This window comes from Canis aureus, chromosome 12 (genome assembly GCF_053574225.1).
Source record: "Canis aureus isolate CA01 chromosome 12, VMU_Caureus_v.1.0, whole genome shotgun sequence".
In the NCBI taxonomy this organism is placed as follows: Eukaryota; Metazoa; Chordata; class Mammalia; order Carnivora; family Canidae; genus Canis; species Canis aureus.
In genome coordinates, this window is record NC_135622.1 from 51,997,056 (window position 1) to 52,021,095 (window position 24,040).

Genomic DNA, 24,040 nt, shown 5'->3' on the forward strand with positions numbered 1-24,040 from the left:
ACACATGTTATTGATAATGGTAATTTACCTGAAGCCACCATTCTCAGTCCTCAACCTGGCTATGAAGCCAACTGACATTCTCGAAAGTTTTCCAGCAACCCCCCCCCCCCCGCCCCCGCCCGCCCCGCCAATGGCAGGTATGGATTGTCTGTGTTTTGGCAGGTTTGTGGACCACACCTTTCCTTAAAGCACCAGGGCTGGGTTCCAGTCCCAACTCCACCAGTGTTTTCCTGGGTGACTTCAGCCACAGTCAGCTTCCATTTTGAGCTTCAGTTTTCTTCAAAAGTTCTATGAAAGTTTCCACCTCACCTAACTCACTAGGCCAATGTAATGGACAAATCACAGAGGTAGTTTATAAAGGGTAAAATTGTCTTTAGCTCTTAATCTAGGGCATTTTCTGGACATCTCAGGAAAGCAATAAGACTGAGATAAATGGAAAGAAGTGGGTTTGTTAAGCAGGAAAAAAGAGAGGGAGTAAATTGCAAATCCCAGCATGAAAGAGCAAAGACACCTGTAGGTAAGCAGCCAACAGAAGGTTGACAAAGAAGTTAGAGGAAGAAGATGTAACTATAGGCCCCTTCTTGGAGCTTTGGAAGGTGGATGGAAAGGGTATATTTACCAAAGGTTGCTGGATAGTGCTGACCCTCTCCATTGAGGTTCCTTATCTTTGATGTGTTTCCAGTTCTGAATTATGCTTGCCCTGTCCTTGCTGGGTCTTTGTGAAGTCCCCAGCAAGGCTGGAACAAAGCACTTTATTGTGGTGCTTGAAAAATATCTTGGCTAAAAGGGACAATGCCAAGGCTGAGTGGGCTAAAATTAGACCTTCCGGTTCTATTTGACTTGGCAGTTATGTGCACAGGCTGCTAACGTGGCATCCTCCACCCTCCTCCCTCCCAGCCGTGTGCCTTCTGAGAGCACAGGTAACATGTGCTGAGGAAGAGGAAGTGCTGCTTCCTCTGGCACCCTGTGGGGATGACAAATGCTTCTGGGCTGTGTCACTGCCACTTGGAGCAGTATGTTGAGTAATCATTTGAGGGGATAGGTTTCACCATCAGCCAATTTACATATTACGATTAAACCTTATCTCTCTGTTAATCTAATGCCTTCCATGTTGAAAACAAAAGGAAATCTCAACAATGTTGAGAATACCATAAAATATATGGTATATGGTATCACATATTTACCTTTACTAAGAATTTACAACTGCACCTATTTAACCACTGCAGAACCCAAAGAGCCAGTTACAAGTAGCTTACATTGTGCTGTGAAGTGATGCCATCTTCAAGGAAGAGCATAGGCCTAGAAGTAAGAAAGAAGGGGATTCCTAACACTAGCACTTCCATTAGCTAGTGCCTTTGGGAAAAGTTCCTGAACCTTTCTTTCTATTTTTTTAAAGATTTTATTTATTCATGAGAGACACAGAGAGGCAGAGTCATAGGCAGAGGGAGAAGCAAGCTTCCTGCGGGGAGCCCAATGTGGGACTCAATCTCTGGATCCAGGATCACACCTTGAGCCAAAAGCAGATACTCAACCACTGAGCCACCCAGGCATCCCCTGAACCTTTCTCATCCTGTTCATTCAACTGTAAATTGTGCATGTTAAAAATTACCTCAAAATATTAAGCGAAACACACAAACAAGCAAACAAATACAAAACAGAAACAGACTCATGCATGATACAAAGAATAAACTGATTATTGCCACAGCGTAGGGGGTGAGTGGATGGAGAAAATAGGTGAAGGGGATTACAAACTTTCAGTTATAAAATAAAATAAATAAGTCATCAGGATGAAAAGTACAGCATAGGAAATAGAGTCAATATTATAATAAGTTTGTATGGTGACAGGTGGTAACTACACTTATCATGGTGAGCATCTGTAATGTATATAATTGTCAAATCACTATGTTGCACATCTGAAACTCATATAATTTTGTAGATCAACTTACTTCAATTAACAATTTATTAAAAAGTCAAATGAAACAATAAATTTATATGACTAATATTTTAGCAGTAATTACCATAGCTTATTTTATCAAGTACTTACTATGTGTTTATGTATTATGCATTTCATCTTTATAACCATTTAATGAAGTGGTATCTATACCACTATGTCTCCATTCTACAGTCAGGGAAAATAAGATTTAGAGAATTTAAGAGACTTGGCCAAGGTCACACAGCAAAAAAGATGGTGGAGCTGGCACTTGAACCCTGGAAAACTCTGACCCACACGGTTTATTATTCTGCCCTATTAAAGGGGATGAAAAAGAAGAAAGTATTTTTCAGGATAAAAACTGTTATTTCAATATAAAGTTCATCATTCTCTTTCTTTGTGTGTTGCCCTGATCTATGCATTTCTTTACCCAAGCAAGGCAATTTCAGGTATTATGAGCTTTGGTTATTCTCTCCCAATTGTCTGCTTCTTCTAGGCCCCAGGGGATCGGGGTGGGGCTTAGATGCCAAATACAGGAGCAGCAATGGAAGGAACTGAGGAGGTTTAACCTGGAAAAGCAGACTCAGGAGAGGAAATTTGAGCTCTCCTTGAAAAAGTAAAGGATTAACTGGCACAAAAATAGACCTATAGATCAGCATAACAGAATGGAGAGTCTAGAAATAGACTTGACTATACATAATTACTTAATGTATGATCAAGGAAGCTTTTCAGAACAAGAGGAAAAGGCAATATAATTGTATTATAAGTGATGCCATCATCACTTGATGGCAATTTGGTGGAAAATATAGCCAGAACCTCACTATGTACCATCTTTTAAAAATCATTAACATTTGGAATAAACAGTTTAATATTAAAATATGTCAAAGAAAACTAATTGAAAATACACTAGGCAAAATGTTAATAGCTATGTGTATACACATAGCTATTAACATGTGTATGCACACTTATCTGTAGCCTTAAATATAAAGCAAATTCCAATTATTAAGGGAACCATTAGAATCAGAAGAGATGAATGATCAGAGTGTAAATAGAAAATTCATACCAGTATAAACACAAACAGTAAACAAACCTGTTGAAACATGTTTAACCCATTTATTAAGGTTGTTAGACTTTCTAAACATAAAAGCAATAGCGAAACTATAAAAGATAAGATTGATAGATATAACTACATGAATTAAAAGTTTAGGGAGTCTAAAAACACTTAAAAAAGGCAAATATCAAAGTCGAAAAATAGGCAATATAAATGTCTTTTAAATATTAAAGATGCTTAAAAATCAATGGTAAGAGAATTTGATAGAAAGCTGGATGACCAACATGAACAGAATATGAACTGAGATGAAATATCAACAGCCAAGTTCAATCCTACAAGTAATCAAACATGGTAAAATTGCATGTTCGTGCAACCCACTGAAAAATACTAGAAATCAAGAAACATTAAGTATCAACACTTTTGATCCCAGGGGAAGTCATCTTAAGGAAATAATCCAAGAGAAAAGAGTTATACAAAGGGATTTATTTATCACAGCCTTATTTAATAATGGTAAAAACTCTAGAACTATAGCCATTCCTCATTAGGGTAATGGACAGTAAATTATAGTATATTAACTCAATGGAATATAAAATTGTGAGTACAGTTTTGAAACATGGCAAATTACTTATGATATGCTAAGTGGAAAAAGCAGACATACAATATTGAATAAACATGATAATTACAACTCTTTATTGCAAAAAAAAAATGAACTCTGTTGTTTTCCTCTTACTCCTTACAAATCAATAAAAAGTGCAGACTATATGCAGAAGTCATGCTACGTATCAGGGTACGGAGATGAATAAGTTACGAATAAGTTACGTGTTTATTTCCCATAGAAACCAGTGACCTAAAGGGAGAGACAAATAATATGCAAACATTTACAATGTATAATATGGAGCCATTAGGGCATTCCTACAATGTACAAGAATTTATGGTAACACATATTAAGTGGTGAAGATCTCCTATAGGTTCCCATATTAACTTACATTAAAATATAAGAACTTAAAAAGATCTGTAAAATCTAATTAATCTTCTTTATTCTAAAGCTGAGATGCAGACAGAGTAAATACATAGATTCTAAATCAATACTTTCCCTTTCCAGATGAAAACCTGAAGCCGAGAGAAAACATAAGTTTTTTCTAAGAGCGTAGGGCACGTCTGTTGAAGATCTAGTTCCAGAGCCATGTTTCCTGATCACAAATCCAATGTTCTCTTTGAATGTGGCTTTCACCCAGAATGCATCAACAAAAACAAGATGACAAAGGAAACAGGCTACTTATCTTCTAAAGATGTATAAGGGTAATGGAGGATATAATAGGCAGGCTCTCATTTCTGTCTCAATAATTTAGGGAAGAGTCATGAGTTTGCAAGCCCAAGTCAAACAATTAGGAGGCTGTAGATGCTTCTCCATTCCTTGTACCCTAATTCTAATTAGTCAGAAATTATGTCTTGACTACCTCTACTTCCAACACTACCTTTTTTTGCAACAACTATCTGATTAGTCTTTCTGTATGCAGTCTCTACCCTTTAAATATATTCTGACACTGCTGCCATATTGATTTTACTAGGATAAAATCTGACCGCTTATTATTCTGACCACTTCAGGCCAATGTCTCCTTTGTTGCCTTCAAAATACCCATAGGGGCCACCATAATCTTGCCAGTACCTTTCCTTCCAGACTGATGCTCACACTGAATTTGCATTTTCAAAAGTATTTCAATAGTTTATCAGATCTCTCTTAGCATAGTAGGCACTTGTTGTAGGGACAAATGAATGAACAAATGAGAAAGGAAATTTAATAAAGACATTTCTCTTTTTTAAAGATTTTATTTTTTTATTTACGAGAGACACAGAGAGAGAAAGAGAGGCAGAGACATAGGCAGAGAGAGAAGCAGGCTCCATGCAGGGAGCCTGATGTGGGACTCGATCCTGGGTCTCCAGGATCAGGCCTGAGCTGAAGGCAGCACTACACTGCTGAGCCACCAGGGCTGTCCAATAAAGACATTTCTTAATGACATTGATATCTTGGCTAAATAATCTTCTCTACTCGTAAGCTCAGTGAGGTTGGGTACTATGTTTGTCCTGCCTACTGGTGTATGCACAATATTTAACAGTTGAATAAATGCACAGATGGATGAATACAACTTTGTAACAGAGATTTTAATGGCTGCTATCAATGGGTAGAGGAAAAACCATATTTGTGGGAATTAAGGAGAGCTTCATATGAGAAGCAACCTTTGCAATGGATGACTAGGGATTCTCAGGTAGAAATTATAGACACAATGGGGTACAAAAGAACATGGCATGTTCATGGATCAAGAAATACTAGAATACAGTTGGAAAGCTTGAGGCAGGCAGGGTAACCTAATGGGAAAGATTATACAGAGTTAGATTGAAATCCCAGAGTTAATTCTCACTGTATGACCCCAATCAAGCAATTAAAACTCTCATAGCTTTCATTTCATCTTAAAACAAACTGTGAATATTAAAGATGAGAAAATATAGAGTACTGAAAATTGCGTAGCTTAGAATAGGAGCTTTCCTCCTATCTTCTTCTCATTCCCACCCCCCACCCTCCTCTTTAGTGATAATTCTTTGGTTGACACCAGTATCTTGGGCTGCTCTGGTCAGTAGGTAAGACTAAGAGCCTCTTTCAGATCCAAATCTAAAAACCTCTCCACAGGATGTTCTCTGTGGGCGACCAGCTCTTACCTGTCTATTTTGCTTATCCTACTGCATACATCACACTAACACAAAATAAAATGTTTTGACTCCAACTCAGATTAAAATAGCAACTGCCAAAGGAGCAAGAAGGAATTCATTTACTAGCTAGTCTCTACAGTTTTTTGCTCATTTGCTGCTTGTAACCAAATAACTTGGCCCCTACCTAACTCAATAGGGAGATCTTATAATGTATCATCCAAAAAGCACAATCTGAGGGCAAAGGAAGGTGCTATTACTTCTACCAGGACAACAGATGTTATTCAGGACTATCTTAAGCATTTGGGGTGTATCGTCACCCTGCCTCTCCAACTTTATCTCCTGTCACTCTCCCTTATTTCCTATGCTGCAGCCTTACAGACTGTGTGGCTTTCTCTCCAAGACACCAGATTTATTCTTACATTAGGGTCTTTGCATTAGTTTTTCTCTCTCCTTAGAATTCTCTTCTAATATCTTTCATGGCTGATTTCTCACCATTCAAGTCACTGGTCAAATATCACTTTTTGGATCTTTCTATTTAAACTATTAAAATTAGCCTCTCCTCCAATGACTATCTGGTTACCTTGTTTTACATTCCTTGCAGCCCTTAAGACTATCTGAACTTAGCTTATGTACCTATTAAAGTTATGGTTATTTATTGATGGTCTTCTTTCACTATAGAATGTCAGCTCCAAAAGGGCAGAAACCTGGCTTGTTTTATGTACCACTGTTTCTTTCTGGACCCATCCCTGATATTGAGTAGGTATTTAATAGTCATAAAATGAATATCTTAACTTGCTATAATTTTTAAATATATAAGCTTCCTTTCTTTATAGTGACAGTGATTGATATGTACCATATGAATGTGTTTGTTTCATAGGTTGTTTGCCAGATTGTTTGAAGGAAAGATCAACTCTAAGTTCCCCTATCTTCCTGCTCATGATCTCAATAGGGGTTTGCAATGTAGTAGCTTTCTTAATTATTGCCACCTTCAGGGAAAAATTGAAAGCCTTAATTCAGATTAGAGGCTACAGTGTTGCTTAAGAAAATATTACTAACTTCGTTGGGTTTGACTCAGACAGTATCCTAGGACCTAGAGCAAAGCGTGAGCTGGATGCAAACAAGGGACGTTACCTGACAAAAACCATAGCTAAACCATTGGCTCTTCATGTTCTGGATATCATTAAGCTGTACATAATTTTTTTCTCTGCTATTCTAGAATGCTTTTGGAGGTTTTCAAAAAGCAAGATTGAAATTAGATCACTGGTATCTTTAGAGTATATTAGTCTTACCATTTTGGGGAATTAAGTAACATTTCTGGAAGTTGGCTTCCTAATCTGTAAAGCTGTTGCAACCTAACACAGTGCCTGTCATGTAGATGTTCAGTAAATGGTATCTATTTTTATGGAATACCTTACCAGATGGTGTTGATAGGTACATTCCACTGGCAAGGAAAACTTTTATAATAATCCATAGGCTGACTAATTAAAAAAATCCTGATGCCAATTATAGTAAACCATTGGTGTTAATAGACTTAACATGTCAAAGTTTGAGTATTCTGTTATGGACCCATTAAATGAAACAATTTATAAATTTCCCGGAACATGTAAGACAGACATTCTTGGTGTAGGGCTGTTGTGTAGGAATAAATCACTCAGCTCAGCTGTGATTCTCCCAAGCATCTATATCTCAGTGCTGTTTTGTTGATATTCATTCTTCCACATGCAAGTAGGATCTCCCTTATGTGATTAAAAAAACAAAGGAAAAACTAAAAAGCTATGTTTCTTTGTGGAAAGTGTCTCCTTGGGAAACACACCTGGTCTGCTGATGAGGGGAGTGAAGAGAAAGTGAGGAAGGCAATCATTTCACTGTATTTCATGAGAAAAATTATATGGAAGAGGCATGTTCATTTTATTTATTATTTTTCTAGAGAGGGAGAGTGCAAGAGAGAATGAGCATGAGCAGAGCGTGGGGCAAAGGGAAAAGGAGAGTGAACAGAGAGCCCCACTCAGGGCTGGATCCCAGAACCCCAGGATCATGACCTCAATTGAAGGCAGACGCTTAACCAACAGAGCCACCCAGGCGGGTGCCCCCGAGGGACACTCACTTTACAGATCTGCCAAGATTTTAAGGTGTATCCCTTCATTGTGCCAGGTATCTGAGACTTAGCAGAAAAGATCCCTCCTCAAACATACCCAAAAGAAAGAATATTTATGGGAATTCTCTCAAAGGTCCTCCTAAGTGTCACTCTATTGATATCCTTATCTTTGACTATGAGTAAGGAAGCAAAAAGAAATGAAAGTTTAAAGGTATTTTAACTTTATACTCAATATCTCAAGTTTCTAGAATATTAGTTGTTAATAACTAGAAAAGAAAAAAATAGCATCTTTGGTAATAGGCATCAAGACCCTTGAATTGTTAATATTCTTCATCCCAGGAACTTAAGGAAAATTGTCAGTTATGGGCTCAAAAATTCGAGTAAAAATAAAATTAGATGCCAACCTCATACTGATCAGAAAAATTTATTCGGATGGATTAAAACCCAAACTAACACGATATGCACAAATCATGGTAACAGATTGATAAACATGATTACCTCAAAATTAAAAACTGTTTTAAAGACAAAATTAACCATGAATAAAGTTGAATAATAACAGGCAAGGAGAAGATATCTGCAATGTGCATTACAAAGGATTTGTATTCTGAATATATAAAGTATTTCAAATAATAAATGAGAAAAATATAAGCAGTCCTATTAAACAACAGGTAGAGCATAAGAATGGATAATTTATAGAGAAGAAAATCCACATGGCTAATAAAGAGTCAAGAAATGGAAAATTACAAAGGATAATGTTTTCCAATCAATCTGATAAAAATATTTTTAAAAATATGCTGATACTGAGTGTTTCCAAAGTTGTAGAGAAATACGAACTCTTTCTAATATATTACTGCTGAGATATTAACTGGTACATCTTCTTTGGAGGACAATTTGGCAATATCTAATACAGCAGAAGGTGCCTATGGAACATAATCTAGCAATTCTACTTCAACACATAAACTCTAGAGAAACTTACACAAATATCCAAGGGGATATGTGAAAAAGATATACACTGCAGTTTTGTAATAGCAAACATTAAAAAAAAGTCATAGCAACCTAAATGATCATCAAATAGGGAATGGATAAGTAATTTGAGGTAGAGTCATGTGACGAGGTTCTGTAGAGTAGTTAAAATGAATAAGTGATATTATATGAATAAAAATTGTGAACTAAAATTTTTTGAGGACAAATCAGAGAATGACACAGTATGATGTCATCTCCTTAAATATCAGAGTCCAAATGATACTATAGAGACATTTGTATTTAGTAAAAAGAATAAACATGTTCGTGAAGAAAATGCATGCCAAGTTCAAGAGAAGGTTTCCAAGGAAAAGGAGAGCTGAGTGGAACTGAGAAGAGACATGAAAAGAATCTCAAAATATGAGAACACATTAATATTTGTGAATTCTAGGTAGTAGGATAGTGGATACTTATTATATTATTATCTGAACTTTAAGGTATGCTTGAAATTTTTCACAATAAAAAATGGATACTTTTTTTTCTAGAGCATTTGTAATTTATATTTCTCTCTAATTCTGACTTCTTCTGAAATACTTTAAAACATCACTGAAGATTAGTGAATCAAATGGCTTGGGCACCATTTATGATTTTGGATAATGATGTCTTCCTCCAGTTCTGATCATAAAGAGTAGTCCGGTTCATTTTAAAGGAAACGTAGCAGAACACTGAAGAGAAAATTATGTCATCCTTTAAGAATTTTACTTATTTAAAGCAGCCCATTTCCAGTTTAGGGAAAAATAGTTCTCTGATCGGTGCTGCAATAAATATAGAGATACATATATCCTCTGCACCATCCACTGACTGCTCTAGCTACATCAAGGCACTTTTAGTACATTGCAATTTCTTGTCTACTTGCATGGCTCCACTAGACTCTTGGAACACTTGGGAGAGAGGGACCCTGTCTTGCTCATCTATGCCTACACCATGTGGGCGTTCAGCAAGTGTTTTTAAAAATAATTTAATACAATTTCAATTTTTATCCTGAATAGGCATATTTAGATACAATTGTCTAACAACATTTGCAAGGCATCTGGGGAGGTTCTGGGAGACTCCAAGTTGGCATGAGAGTGACTCTTTGAGTCACCTGGTTTCTTGCCATTGTACTAGAACACATAAAATGAGTATGTAATGTCTTGTAGTTGCTGTTGTTGTTTCTCCAGGATCCCAAGCATGAATATTGGAATAATTTCTTAAAGGCCTCTCTGAACAACCTCATGAGATGGTGTAATCAAGTCCACTTAATGATAAATATGCATTTCTTTGCCAAAACGGAACATCTTTGGCCAACTATAGAGTTTCTTTCAGCTTATAGGCTCTGTAAGTGTATTTTAGGTCAGAGAGACTCAAAGAAGATACAGTGGAGACTGCCAAACCACATAAGAAAAATTCTATTTAACAACCAGCAGTGTGTGATAGAGCAAATCTGAGGAAAATCGTTTTCCTCTTTTGAAATCTCTCTTTTCTAATTCATTTTTAAAAATTCTACTGTATTAGATACATTTTCTAGACCTAACGGAAATCCTTTCTGAAGCAAAAAAAGAAGAGTAGATAAAAGAAAACAGAGGAGAGCATGACTCTTTCTGGAAAAACACTTGATGTAATTAAATGAATTGGTTTTAAAAAGGAATACTTAGAGTAAATTTTATCTATATTAGTATATCACAACTGTGTAAGAAAATAGCATACAAAAAAGAGGCTAGAAAGAAATACGCCAAATAATCACAATAATTAACTTTGAGTATTAGGAGAATGATTTTTATGTCTCTCTACTGTAATATTCCCCAGTTTTGCTCTGAAGATAATATATTGTGTAATACCTGTATGTAAGGTGCCTGAATTATTTTTGTCATGAAATACTTCCCTCTCCCTTCATCTCATCTTCCTAGTTATTCCTTGCCCAAGGTATAGGACATATCAGCTATTAATATGTCCCATTTTTTTTAAGATTTTATTTATTTATTCATGAGAGACACACACAGAGAGAGAGAGAGAGAGGCAGAGACACAGGCAGAGGGAGAAGCAGGCTCCATGCAGGGAGCCTGATGTGGGACTCGATTTGGGGTCTCCAGGATCATGCCCTGGGCGGAAGGCAGCACTGAACCACTGAGCCACCCAGGGATCCCCATCTTTTCTTTTAGCTGCAGTGGCCCTATCCAAACTTCTTATTCAGGAAAGTATAACTAAGCTATTTTTAGTTAGCGATGGCCTAAACATACCCAATCAAAGCTGGGTCACTGATGCAAGAGAGGCAGAGCCCAGGTCAGCTGATGAAGCTGGATGGTGGGAAGGGATTACAAATAGAGATAAAAGTAATCAGACTTGCTCTTTCAGAGATTTGGAATGCGAGAGAGATGGTATCGGATCCTTCATCAATATTGAATGCAGAGCTAAACTGCAGAGAGAGAAGCTGAGATGCTATGTATAGAGAGAGGAACATCTTGGATCCCACAGATCAAGAAAAGGAGGCAGTGGCAAATCCCTAGAGTTATGCTGGTTCCTGATGGCTCTGTGGGTCTAGTTCTGATGTTTATCCTTAAAATAAGCCTTCTTTGTATAATACTATTCAGAGGAAGATAAAACTGCTTTAATGCAATGTATACCCTCACTGGGGACTGACTCTAGGTTCTAAACCTTAATGTCTGTTTATATAATCCCCAGGTCCTGTCTAAATGCCATCATTGGGGAGCAAAAATTCATTCTTCAATTTCTAAGGAATTCACAAGTCTTAAAGAGACCAAGTTAACATTAGCTTTGTTTTTTATTTGAAATAAAAAACTATGATCATCTTAAAGATAAAATTTGGTCTATGGATAGCTAGAGTGAAGTCTGGAGGTGGAGAATTGATTCAATTATTTAAAAGGGTCTGTGAATACATAGGAAACGGGCCTTGGAAACTGAGTAGTGTATCTTTCACATGTCATTGCATTATTTTTCAAATGTGTGTCAATGGTATTGCTATTAATAATGTAAACTTTAAATGTGAATTTTAAACATTGCTGGATTCAGAATAGCTATTTGTCTCTCAAGGCAACCAATAATGAAATTACACTTACTAACCTTGGGAGCCTGAAAAAGTCGCTGGCACTGCAGAGAAGTCCTATAAGTTTAAAGTAGTGGTGGAAAAGATCAAGAACACCTAATACAAATTGTAGACTGAAGAAAACTTCAATAGATTTGAACTGAAACATAATAGATCAAAAGTAATTCCACAGGCTGAGAATATAACAGGGCCTGCTGGCTGGGTGAGAGTGTTTGGTGGGAGTCACATGTTTTATTCTGATGAGTGTACCTATTTAGAGTAAGGTAAAGGGAGTGCCCTTTTCTTGATTAACTTCCAGGCTGCATTCTCTCTCTCTCTCTCTCTTTTTTTTTTTTTTTTTTTTTTTTTTTTTTTTTTACCAGGCTACATTCTTAAGAACCACAAAAAAGAATATATGCTTGGCATAGATTTTCTGTCTGAAGAATTGTACAGTTATCAACCCAGTTGCTCACAGACACAGGAGTTCTGCTCCTGGCCTCACACTCCTGTATGATCTACCTCAAAATATCTCCCAAATCTTTGCTGTCTCTGGATCCCTGCTTCACCACTTTAGACCAAGCCAATATCACCTATCACCTCTCTCCTGGATGACTACAACTCCCTCCCAACAGGTCTCCCTAATTCATTCTCCAGGAAGATCATTTGACAACTCAAGTCTGATCAAGTCATTTCCTTTTTAAATTTTTCAATAGCTTCTCACTACTCTTAGGATGCAGAAAAAAAAAAATCCTTTATATTCCTTGTAAGATTCATCACAACCTGGAACCTGGCTGCTTGCTACTATTTCTGCAGCTTCATCTAATGCCATTCTTCAGTTTCTCACCAGGTTTACTATCAAATCCAGCTCTTTGTACATGCTCTTTGTCCCAGCACATTACATGTGCTGGGAGCTCTCTTTCTGTGCTTCTCTTCATCTGGCTGACTTCCACCCCTACTTAGGATCCCAGCATAAATCTCACTTTGGCTCTGTCCTGGATTCCTTGGACTAACTCTCTTCACTCTGCATGCCCATAGGAGCATAATCTTCCCTTTGTTTCAGGCCCATCAGTTTTTAACCACCTGTTAATCCTGCCTTTCCATACCATAAACTCCATGAGAGAGTCTACCTTTTTGCTTCTAAATTTTTCCAGGACAGGGAGTGGCACATAATAAGTCCTCAAAGTCTGTTAAACTGGATTTATCAGTTAATGTTTGTTGAGCTGGATTAACTGTCATTTGTTCACAGAGGTAACTTTGGAGCCCCAAAGAGACAACCTCAGAAATATATTGAAAACAAATTCGCTCTTTCACATCCAACCTTTCTGAGTACATAATCTATACTTCTTGTAGTGACCATTCTACTGGTATGTTTTAATCTGAATCTCAGCCATGACCCCGGCAATTATGGTCCAGGGGATACAGAAACTTGTCTTCTAAAGTTTATTATAATATACTGCATGGTTCATGTTAATGACAGGTTTTAACATAATGACATATTTTATGTAATCAAATATGCCTACTCTCTTATAGTTTCTTGATTGCTTATTTCCCACTACACCTAGGTTACAAAAACATCTGGATTTTCTTCTAAACCTTTTAAAAATGCCAAACTTTAGTATATTTGGAATACATTTTATATAGTGTGAGATAGGGATCCAAGTTTATCTCTAAGTAGATAATCAGTTGTGTTAGTGCATTTATTAAAGAACTGCCCTCTTCCCACTAAGTTAAAATGGCACCCCTGTTAGTAATTTATGAAATTTCATAAAAATGAGATATCTTTGTAGATTTTCTATTTTGTTCCACTGATCTATGTTTCTACTCCTATGTCTATGCCATATTAATTTGATTACAATGTTTGTATGTTCTAACATCTAGTAATGCAAGCCTACTCTGACTATTCTTTTTAATACTTTTCATGACTATTCACTTTTGAGAATGCAGTGTTCCAGATAAATTTTAAAACCAGGTGAAACAACTTAAATGATGCCTCCAATAAAAAAATCCTGTGGCACTATAATTATTATATATTACATACATATGATGTGCTCATGTTGCCTTTTCATTTGTTGTCATATTTTCTGTTCTTTATTAGGACTTTTTAGTAATGCTTCACAAGGCACTTTTGCCTTTCTTATAACTTTAAATCTCAAATATTTTATCATTTTGGTTGCTATTGCATATAGAATATTTTTTTTCCACTTTTCATTTCGGAATGTTTTTTGATAGACAAAGAAAAGGCTATTTGCTTTTGTAATTTATCTCATATCAAAAATCTTTATCAAATATTTACTATTTTTCATTTTTACTTGAGTCTTCCAATTTTCTCTATATATGGTCATCAAAAAATAATAATTTAATCTCTTTTCCAATGTTTATTCAGCTTATTTCATTTTCTTATCATATTGCTTTTACACAGATAAAAAACAATAGAAGTATTTATTTTTTTCCAAGACAAGGCAAGGTATAAATATATGGACACAAGTCTGTATCTGTTCCTGAGGAACTGATTCATTGCTAGATTTTTGCTGTACAACACTTATATGACTTTAAAGTTCTGAAAATGCATGAGATTTGCCTATGAGATTCAGTACTAGAAGATGGAGCCGGAAGGATGTTAGAGACATTCTAGGCTAATCATACACATTCTACCTGTAAGAAAACTAATGTCCACCAAGAGAAAGTGATTTGATCAAGATAAAAAGCTAAAAGCAAAGCCCAGGCAAAAATATAAAGATTTTTTGGTCCTTGGGAAATTGTTCTTTGTAAAATTCTTGGTGATTAGAACCTTAGACATGAATTTAAAACACTATCATTTTTGTGCTTATTTTTTATAATATAAAGAACAACTTGACAATCTACATTAAAATATTTATTATAACTTTAAAATTTTGTTATACCTAGTTTCCAGTTTGCTCTATGATTCATTTTCTCCTTTTTCCTTAGTGATAAAACCCTTATTTTTAACAAAAGTTTTGCTAACTGTGACTAAATTCTGGTCAATGGCATGTATGCCAATTTTGGATATGATGTAAGGAAGTGTCCTTGAAAGGGAAGGGCTCTTCTAATTGATAGAGGCTGCAAGCTTTGCTCAGTGGCAGTATCGTAGCCAATGAGGTTTATCCGAGGCATGATTATTGATAGAGGCTGCAAACCATCTTGGATCATGAGGTGGAAGCCACATGCCTTAAGAAGGGCAGAGGTAAAAGGTAGAAGGGGTTTGGGGCCTGAGAATTTTGTGAAGCTCCTTATCAGCCTTGAACTGCCTACCTCTGTATTTATTTATATGGGTGAGAAATAAGTTCTTTTATTTAAGCCATCGTTATTTAGGATTTTTTATCATTCTAAGCTGGATCTAATTCTCACTCTAAAGTAAATTTTAAGATACAACAACAAAAGTATAAATATAAGTATCTTAAAGATAATCTGTAAACTCTGGCTCAAAAACAAAATGGAAAAGAAACAGAGCATAATGGATATTTGATATCAGAATTCTGATTATGGTCTCAAGAACTTTGAATTTAAAATAATTATCATAATAATATTAATGATAATTAATAATAGCTGTGAATTGACTACTGCAAAAAGACAGTGGGGAGCAATCAGGAAAAGAGCTTTAGAGTAAGACTGTCTAAAACAGACAACCACTTATTGGTTATGTGACTGTGGGCTTGTCATTTGCTGTTTCTAAGTCTCCATTTCCTCATCTCTATAATGGGGACAATAAAATTTCTTAGCAAGGGGGTTCCTGGGTGGCTCAGTTGGTTAAGCATCTGACTTTAGCTCAGTCATGATCTCAGGGTCCTAGGATCGAGCCCCACATTGGTCTCCCCACTCAGTGGGGAGTCTACTTCTTCTTCTACCCCACTCCCCACTCATGCTCTCTTTCAAATAAATAAACAAAATCTTAAAAATAATTCTTAGCATGGGTTGTGCACATCAGATGAATACATGCATTAATTGAGTCAATATAACTTAATCATATGTAGTATTATTGATTTTATTATAAACACCATTACCACTAATCTCTAAAGTCCATCAAATGATAACTATGTGGTGATAGTTATAATTTAATCACTAGGATAATACTGTCATGTAGGTATCATTATCTAAATGTCATAGATAAAATGATTCATATAACTCAGAATAATTTGTGACACAGCCTGATTACCAAATCCATATTTCTTTTCATAACATCTTGCTAATCTTATTTGATCAAGATTCTCTAGCCTTTTGAAACATTATGTTAGACACATGAATTTGAAAGTGTTTTCCTGCCAGTATCAGATACCTTAGTTCCTGCTCCCTCTATCAATAATGGCATCCCTGTTCCCCTTGCTTGCTGTCTAATGAATTCTTACTCTTGGCATCCCTGAAATTAGCCCATCTCTATCCTTCACCATATGGAGGTTGGGTTCTGTGTATTCCAGAAGTGCTCCCACAGTTCTCTATGCTCATCTCATGATTATTCTTATCAGACTATCAATTATAGGTCTCCACTGCTGGAATGTGAGTACTGAGAGGGCACAATGTCTTGCATCCTCGGGGTACATAGTAAGTGTTCAATAAACACTTGTTGAATAAATTAAAACCACATTTATCTTAATGGAATTGTAGAAGCACTTAAGCATGTTTAAAGATCTATGTGTGTATATCACATGAAAGTAGTCAAGGGTTTGGGAAGACCTGAAACACCGGTGCTTAGAGAACCATATCTGGGGGCATCACAATGCCAGATTTCAGGTTGTACTACAAAGCTGTGGTCATCAAGACAGTGTGGTACTGGCACAAAAACAGACACATAGATCAATGGAACAGAATAGAGAACCCAGAAGTGGACCCTGAACTTTATGGTCAACTAATATTCGATAAAGGAGGAAAGACTATCCATTGGAAGAAAACCAGTCTCTTCAATAAATGGTGCTGGGAAAATTGGACATCCACATGCAGAAGAATGAAACTAGACCACTCTCTTTCACCATACACAAAGATAAACTCAAAATGGATGAAAGATCTAAATGTGAGACAAGATTCCATCAAAATCCTAGAGAAGAACACAGGCAACACCCTTTTTGAACTCAGCCACGGTAACTTCTTGCAAGACACATCCACGAAGGCAAAAGAAACAAAAGCAAAAATGAACTATTGGGACTTCATCAAGATAAGAAGCTTTTGCACAGCAAAGGATACAGTCAACAAAACTAAAAGACAACCTACAGAATGGGAGAAGATATTTGCAAATGATGTATCAGATAAAGGGCTAGTTTCCAAGATCTATAAAGAACTTATTAAACTCAACACCAAAGAAACAAACAATCCAATCATGAAATGGGCAAAAGACATGAACAGAAATCTCACAGAGGAAGACATAGACATGGCCAACATGCACATGAGAAAATGCTCTGCATCACTTGCCATCAGGGAAATACAAATCAAAACCACAATGGGATATCACCTCACACCAGTGAGAATGGGGAAAATTAACAAGGCAGGAAACCACAAATGTTGGAGAGGATGCAGAGAAAAGGGAACCCTCTTACACTGTTGGTGGGAATGTGAACTGGTGCAGCCACTCTGGAAAACTGTGTGGAGGTTCCTCAAAGAGTTAAAAATAGACCTGCCCTACAACCCAGCAATTGCACTTTTGGGGATTTACCCCAAAGTTACAGATGCAATGAAACGCAGGGACACCTGCACCCCAATGTTTATAGCAGCAATGGCCACAATAGCCAAGCTGTGGAAGGAGCCTCGGTGTCCATCGAAAGATGAGTGGATAAAGAAGATGTGGTTTCTGTTTACAATGGAATATTACTCAGCTATTAGAAATGACAAATACCCACCATTTGCTTCAACATGGATGGAACTGGAGGGTGTTATGCTGAGTGAAGTAAGTCAGTTGGAGAAGGACAAACATTATATGTTCTCATTCATTTGGGGAATATGAATAATAGTGAAAGGGAATATAAGGGAAGGGAGAAGAAATGTGTGGGAAATATCAGAAAGGGAGACAGAACGTAAAGACTGCTAACTCTGGGAAACGAACTAGGGGTGGTAGAAGAGGAGGAGGGCGGGGGGTGAATGGGTGACGGGCACTGGGGGTGCTATTCTGTATATTGGTAGATTGAACACCAATAAAAAATAAATTAAAAAAAAAAGAGATTTCCCGATATGGAAACTGTCCTAGTGAACTACACATCATAGCATGGTTCTCTTGGAAAGGTACTTCCATCAAAAGCTCTATTATTATAATTATTATTGGGGGCCTTGTGAGTCACAGATAAAGTGGGGAGATGCTAAAACCTGGAAACAAGGCCCATTCATCTGTTCTCAAAGAGAAATGTAGCAGTCATCTCCTTCCCAATGCCCAGCAACTATAAACACATCTTAGTAGCAATCCCTTGGGGGCTGAGTTAGAAATCTAGACCTCACTGGATTTCCCTGGAATCTATTACTTCAAACAGCTCAAAATAGATCTTCCTGTCACATATTCTTATAGCATCATGCATTTTTCTTCCATTACACTCAGTATTATTTGTAATTTTATGCTATTTTGTGATTATTTGTTTAATATATGTTTCTTTAGCTATGAGGGCAGGGATTATGGCTGTATTAGTTCACCCTGTATATCAAATACTAGGCAAATCAAAGATATGCAATAGGTATTTGTTAAAAGAATGAATGAATTGGGCAGCCCGGGTGGCTCAGCAGTTTAGCACTGCCTTCAGCCCAGGGCATGATCCTGGAGATCAAGTCCCGCGTTGGGTTCCCTGCATGGAGCCTGCTTCTCCCTCTGCCTGTGTCTCTGCCTGTCTCTCTCTGTGTGTCTCTCATGAAGAAATAAAATCTTTTTTAAAAAAAGGAATGAATGAATTGATGAAATGGAGAGACAGTACCTCATATAAAAGCAACATAGTGAATATAAAAGCAACAGGGTGAAGTAGGTAGAAAGAGCAGAGATCTCTTTTGGATCTAAGAGCCATCACTTACAAGCCTCATGGCTTTAGGTAAATTCCCCAATCCCGTATCAATTTCTTGGTCTAAAGTAGAGCTATGTCACTGGAGTGCTGTGAAAATGCGTGAGATAATACACAAGTAAAGCAGGGAACTTGGCAGAGCCACTCACACAGAAATATGGTATGTGTCATGCATGTTTCCAAGCACTGTGTACCTCAAAAAACATCTCTTCCTCTTTTCCCTTCCTTATTGGATTAACTGTGAGGAGTTGTAACGCACCTGAGCATCATATGGTATAAACTATGTTATTTAGAACTTGTATTTTATACCCTTAGAAACTGAGACTCGTATTTATTTTCACACGAAGAAATGAAAACTCAGAAAAGTTGAGGTAATTTTTCCAGGATTCCACATTAATGATGACTACTGCATACCTGAGACAGCTAATGCCTCCTGGTTTTATGGGCCTTTCCATTATGTAGTTCCACTCATGTCCTTCTGGAGCAGCTTTTCCAACTGGGTTCTTCAGAAAACAATGAGATGGTAACAAGCATAATTTAACATAAGTTCCCTGAGCAAACACTGGAAACAAGGCCAAGCAAAGCTAAACAGCTCTGGGATCTCTATAAGAGGAACACTCAGACTTCTATCAATACGCAGGTGCACTAGGAATATCTAAGAGTGGAATGTAGGAAGCATCATTTCCCTCAAAAAAAAGTTTCCATGAAACTTTTTGAGGGGCAATAAATAATTATCAGTGCCTTGGAAATATTTCTTTAAAGAAACAAAGTTTAAAATGTCCTTACTAGGAAATTTAAACCACCCTCCCAAACAAAAAAATAAAAAATAATAAAAAAAATAAACCACCCTCCCTTTCAACTCCACCACTTTGAGAATGAGCAAACTTGGAGTGCCTGGGTGGCTCAGTGGTTGAGCATCTGCCTTCAGGTAAGGGCATGACCCTGGGGTCCTGGGATTGAGTCCCACATCAGGCTCCCCTCAGGGAGCCTGTTTCTCCCTCCGCCTATGTCTCTACCTCCCTCTGTGTCTTTCATGAATAAATAAATAAAATCTTAAAAAAGAGAGAGAATGAGCAAAATTTCAGCAGGCCTTGCTTTTAATACATTTCATACGTACTGATATGTTTTAAGCTATTTGATCTTAAATATTTTGCTTAAAAATGTGAAATGATCTATGACAGTACATTGGACTTATTGAATCCATATCATGTATGTATGTATGTATGTATGTATTATGTATGTATGCATGTGCATTGCTCCCTCAACCCTGTTTTGAGAGCCATTCTCTGCTCTTAGCCAATGGGAATTAGTATACACTTCTACAGACACTCAACAGATGAAGGCTACTATCTTATAAGCTAATCCTCATTCAAACGTATTCTGCAATATTTATCATGTGCACCACTAAGTCTTCTCTTTCTGCCATTTATTGGGTATTATTTGATGGACATTTATTTGATGGACAGCAGATGAACTAAGTGAAATATAAGACCCGACAAAGGAGGGAAGTAAGGATGTCAGGGGAATGTGTCACAGGTACTCTAGACACCTCGGAGGAAAAGGCGAAGGAAAGAGGATAAAGGGTAGAAGGCAATTAGACACTGTCAGACGTCCTCTGACATTATTTAAGAAGCGCACCATAAATCATTGGTGTGAGTAGGATTGTTCATCAATTGAACGTTAGTCATTAGAAGCTTTGGGAACCTCAGCAGGAGGCATGTCTGAAATAATGGAAGAAATTTCCCAAACAGATGCAGAACACAGGTCTAAGCTAGGATGCTGACTCAGTTAGTATACTTTTTCTAGGGCTGTACTCACCATGCTCCCTGGGATATGTGGGTATCAGTTATTATTTAACTACCTGCAAATTAGAACAAATATGCTTAGAAAGAGCAGAGCACAGAGCAGGAGACTAGGAGAAACGGTGAAATGCAAACTGAGGAGACTGGCAGGAGGAAAAGTGGAGGTCCGGAGTGGAAGAATTATTTATTCTGTGCTAAGCTCTTTTAGGTGGTCTGTATATATATATGTGTATGTATGCATATCTGTATATACACATATATACATCCCTATAAAGCAAATATATTATTTCCGTTTCACAAGTGAGAAAATGAGCCCCCCAAGTTAATTAGGATTAAAAGTCTTACCCAGTTCTATGAATCATCCAAGACTCCTACTACACAAAAGAGCCTCAGAATGTATGTGCAACTTTCAGATTTTGAAGGGAGAAAAGGATGATCCCTTTTAACCACAGATTAGACATACACTTGAAATTCCCTACTAAATGAAGCAGGAAATATGGAGAGAAGAGAGAAAAAGGCTAAGGAGAAGAATAATGGCTCTTAGAAGAACTAAAGACAGACCATTTTGGATTTGTATGTGTGCGTGTGTGTATGCAGAGGGGCTGGAACCAAGTTTTCAGCTCAGTAGTAAAGAAGAATCGGGAGAGATACTTTCCTTATCATAAAAGCCCGGGAGAAAAGAATGAAAAAATAGATCATGTAAAAGTCCTCCCACAGATACGCCTTGAAAGATAAATCATGAAATTAGTTGGAATTATAAGGGAGATGAGGGGAGTGCATTAGAAATTAGTTTTTTGGAAGATATCAAAGGATAGAAGCCTAATAGAATATTTAAATCAAAAGGCAGGGCTCTTGAAATGGTTTTGTTCAAGTCTAGTGACTTGCTAGAGACTTGAGTGGGAGACCAGGACCATATTATGAGCTATAGTAGTGCCCCCTCATCCCCAAAAGATGTTCCGAGACCAGCAATGAATGCCTGCAACTGCATACAGGACTGGACCCTATACATACTATGGTTTCTCTTGTACATACATACCTACCTATGCTAAAGTTTGATTTATCAATTAAGCATAGTAAGAGATTAACAACCATGACTAATAATAGAATAGTTACAATATATTATTGTAAAAATTATGGGAATGTGATCTCCCTCTCTCTCAAAAGATCTTATTGTACTATACTGACCCTTCCTCTTCTTTTGTCAAATTCCTGTGTGAGGAGATGAAGTAGGGTGAGTGATATGGGCAGATGACTTAGCATTAGGCTACTGTTGACCTTCTGAGGAATCATCAGGAGGATGACTGGCTTCTGGACCTGGGTTCACTAGGGGTAACAAACCGCAGAGCGAAGCCACAGATAAGGGGAAACTGGTGTACCTTGAAAAATAATAGATGGCTTTAAAATGTATTCAATAAGGAAACAAACTTAAAAATATGTTCTTGGTTTCATATTCTGTTGGGCCCAATTATATGCTATTACATGGCAGGGGGATGAAAGGAATGAAAAGGTATAATGGAAAGGAGGTACATTGAAAGAAAGAATGAGAAAAATGGTAAGTTTGAGGTCTCTGCAGGTGTTTCTTCCAGAAATTCTCTTTTCTATGCATCCATGCCACCTTTCTATTTCACTCGACTTGGTGAATTGCATTGATTTGTCTTCCTCATTGGGCATAAATTCCTTGAAGGCTGGGATTGTATCTCATTTAATGTTGATTCCACAGTGACTACACAGTGCTTGGCACATTTACTCCATAGACACTTGTTTTACAAGTCAGGCTATGCACTGTTCAGTGTTCACTGCTTTTAATAGCTCAATTCCTCTCTGAGGTTCCGCAATGATTGTAGGTTCTACTACAATTCAGAGACTAACGTGGTTTCAGAACTCTTGATTTCTGATGAAAGGAATGATAATAATAATAATAATAACTATCACATTTACAGCATTTTCACAAGTGAAGCATTATATCTTTTTTTTTTTCTTTTTTTTTTCATTTATTTATGATAGTCACACAGAGAGAGAGAGAGAGGCAGAGACACAGGCAGAGGGAGAAGCAGGCTCCATGTACCGGGAGCCCGACGTGGGATTCGACGATCCCGGGTCTCCAGGATCGCGCCCTGGGCCAAAGGCAGGCGCTAAACCGCTGCGCCACCCAGGGACCCCGAAGCATTATATCTTTACATATGTAGTCTTTCATTTTCTGTTCAAGGGTCCTATGAATTACTATTTTAAATGGACCCTGAGGCTAAGAGTTTGAACCACTTATTCAGGGTCATTGAACTAATAACCTGTTGAATTGGCTTTTTTTTCTTTTTCTTTTTTTTCATCTAAGTGTATCTAGCTTGAAAATTCTTGCTTACATTTCCTATCACACCTTCTTTTGAGCCAGTTAAAACCTTGGGGAGGGCTGAGGAATTCTCCCATTCACAAACTAAAAAATTAGTAAAGATTAAATGGATGACTTTCATCTCTCTAAGGAAAGAATACTTTTATAAACATTTTTTTAAAAAGCTAAAAATTTGTATAGAATTAAAACTTATTTCACAATCTCTTTTTTATTTTTCATAAAGTTTCCCATATTACCAAGAAAACAAACATCAAATACTTCAGTATGAATTTCAAAAACACTTGAACTTCTGGAATAGACAAAATTGAAGGTCTTCCATGAACTCATAACATCAATTGCCAAAGGATTCCATCAAACAGAAGTTGTTATCTGGAAGTCAGATTTGTACGGCACTATTAGATTAAAATAAAATATATCAAGAAGTACGTCAACCTTGCTGATAATGCTTCATGAGCCATTTCACTCATAATTTAAGATTGGGTTTCAAGAAATCAGAAATAAATGCACTAACCACAAATTAATAAAACCAACACAAAATATAAAATCCAGGGATTCCTGTAGCACCAGAATCTACTATTTTAAGAAATCTTCAATTGCAATAAAACATGAAGCAACAGAAATATTAGGGTCTAGTTGTTTGCATTAGAAAAAAATCCACCCTGGCTCCAAAGCACTTTTAACATGTTAATAATTTAGAAAAATCTATTTGCATTCAGCTCCTCAAAAGTTGTCTTTCAGAGCTTATGATATAACAAACAAAACCCAAACAAAGGAGAGGAAAAAAAATTATTTAAACTGACAGATTTCCATTTTCAGATAAATCCCCACATGAGCAAGAATAAAGAAAAACAGAATATAGATCTGTAATAACTGCAAGTGAATTTAACTGACATGTTAGCACTTTGCCTTTTATGAGTAATACTTCATAAAAATGAAATCTTTTTAATTAAGAGAGCCCTACTTTCTATAAAAAGTTCAGCAATTACTATATCAGATATATTGAGCTCAAAGGCCACTTGGTGAATGAGAGTGCTCCAAGTCTAGTGTAATTTAGAACTAAAGGCAATAGATTTTTCACCTGAAAATAATCCAACAAATGGTT

General features: G+C 36.8%; 1 protein-coding gene and 1 pseudogene across 1 annotated transcript in view; one reads left to right on the forward strand and one right to left on the reverse strand.

Moving 5' to 3' along the window:
* Positions 1–24,040, reverse strand: part of VSNL1 (visinin like 1) — a 103,139-nt gene that overhangs the window by 73,363 nt on the left and 5,736 nt on the right. The gene's annotated exons all lie outside the window — the stretch shown is intronic.
* On the forward strand, positions 14,902–14,963 carry LOC144281462 (U4 spliceosomal RNA; annotated as a pseudogene).